Source organism: Asparagus officinalis, unplaced genomic scaffold, assembly GCF_001876935.1.
Source record: "Asparagus officinalis unplaced genomic scaffold, Aspof.V1 AsparagusV1_Un321, whole genome shotgun sequence".
NCBI classification, from domain to species: Eukaryota; Viridiplantae; Streptophyta; class Magnoliopsida; order Asparagales; family Asparagaceae; genus Asparagus; species Asparagus officinalis.
The window spans coordinates 37,237-39,754 of record NW_017972586.1 but is presented as its reverse complement, the minus strand read 5'-3'; positions in this window follow the sequence as shown (position 1 = coordinate 39,754).

Sequence of the window (2,518 nt, the reverse complement as noted above, 5' to 3'; positions counted from 1 at the left end):
ATATGAGTTTGAGGGGCTGTTGATAATAGTGTTAGTAGTGGGTTTTTAGTCCCATGTTGGTTGTGAGAACACACATCACCCTCTTCTACTTGTGTAAATATATGTGCACACTCAATATTCAATACAAGGAAAATTTACCTAATACTCTCTCTTACTTTAACATATACTAATAACATTATTTTTTTATATATTTCTGCATGAAGAACAAGGAGTACCTTTACCATTGTCATCCTTTTCCACGTTCATTTTGTCATCATTGTCACCAAAGTCTTTGCCGTCACTAGCTAGCTCTGATCCTAATGTTTCAATTGGCAACATGATTTATTTGGATATCTGATGTTGACTCGACAAGGACTCGACTCAAACCAAGATGCTGCCATGTAGCTAATAATATTCTTCATTGATTAATAGGACTCTAACAACAAAGCTCTTCAATAATCATGTGATTTCACTATTAACTTATTAGATTGAACATTTTTTTTCCCACAACAACAAACGAGGAATTAATTGCGAAAGCCCGTGCCCGTGCAAACTAGCCATCACACCTTACCAACCAACCTACATTGGTACGAATGGCAAGTGGATTATCAATCAATCAATAGCTTAAAAAGAAATGATTTGTTTGCATTTAATAATAATTATGCTACAATCCCTAATCCTATTTTGTACTACAACGCCCCGTTTGGCAAATGGTTAATGAAGAGGGGTTAAAGAGAAGGATTAATGTACTTAGCTCATTTGATAATCCGAAGGACTAAATTATTAACTCGTTAAATAAGTTTTATTTTAGCCCTTATGATCAATTTTAGTGTTTGGGAATAACAATGATTTTGACTATTTTCTTTATAATTAGAAGGGTTAACTCTTATTCCATCTAAATAGGAGTATTAGTAAACCACTCATTTTGAGGGGTTAACTCATTTTAACCCCTCTAGAGGGATTAACTTAACTCTTCTATATTTTTTATGTTTGGCAAATTATGGAGGGTTAACTCACTTTAACCCTTATATAGATTTGTTGTGTTTGGCAGGTTAAGAAGGGGTTAAGTCTCCCTAACCCCTTACTTAACCCAATAGAACTGTGGACTCCTCCTTATGAATTGCTATCGAATTTTTTGAGTTATTTATTATGTTAAACGAAAGTAGTGTAGAGGTTATTTTCTATCCCTACTCTTATTTGCGCCTAGGCCTTTCAAGTATTCCTTTTAGTTAGCATATATATGAGTCAGGGATAACAAAATACTCCACTAAATTGAAGAGATAAAGTACTATATTTTAGACATTTTAATCATGAGGTTGAGACCCAAAGACTCATCTCATATGTTTACCATTTTGGGATCTTAATGACAAATTTTAAATGTATTGTAAATTTTTATGGATAATATTTCCGAAAATAATAACTAAAAAAACTTCTCGTGTAGTTTAATGCAGAAAAGGTCAATATTTCTATATAAAGAATAACAAACTAGGAGGGATCAGAGAAAGTTTTTATTCCCTTTCGTCAGATGAAAAGATTACATATATGGTTGGAGCCATGCAAGCAAGAGTCCTAATTAAGTAATTTGTATTCGTATTGTTTTAATTGCCAATCTAATGACGTGCTACTAAATTTCCGCATATTATGCGTTTCCACATGCGCCCTTTCGTTTTCTTTGAATAACCCGTACGTGTGTAACTTTATCTCCGACAAATGGGCCCCATTTTATTTCATTGTGTGAGGTGTTTGCTTGAGTGCACACGAAAAATGAGTGCAAAAGTAGAATGATTATGGATTCTTTATTATAACACTCATAGGTTAATTATGGCATCTTTCCTAGGATCCCGACTGAGGATTTCATGGTTAAAAACTTTGGCATTATGATCGATGATGATCTTTCCATCATTCATGTTTGATTATTTACTCATAGAGTAATAATACATTTGTAACAATTACTAGTAAGATTGTCAGTAAAGTTTTATATTTAGCTTGAGTTACCATCAATCCACTAATAAGAGCAGTAGGTAGAAATCCTAGAGAATTTGATTTGATTAATTAAAAGAGGTGGTGTTTGTTAATTAAACTAGTTATTAGAGCATCTCCAACAGCTTCCCCAAAATTTTCTCAAAAATGGAGAAACAAAAGTTATATTCTCCAAATTATTTTTGCTCCAACTCCAACAGCTTCCCCATTTTGAAAAATCGCATTTATTACAATAATAAAGTTCTCCCCAAAAAATTTGGAGAATGCTGCAGATTTGGGGAAGGCTCCCTATTTTTTCTCCTCCTTCCCTATTTTGGGGAATGAGATGGGGAATCTGTTGGACAAAAAAAAAGCTCTATATACTTCAAATTTGAGTATTTCAAGAAGATGGGGAAGCTGTTGGAGATGCTCTTAACGACCAAATGTCTCACGTAAACCCTACACTCACATTGTGTGGTGCTTTAATTAGATGCCGTCAGACTCAAAAATTCTCATACTTGCTACTCACACTCATCACTTGCTCAACAAACCCCAGCAAACTCAGCAGACTCCTTTCCGT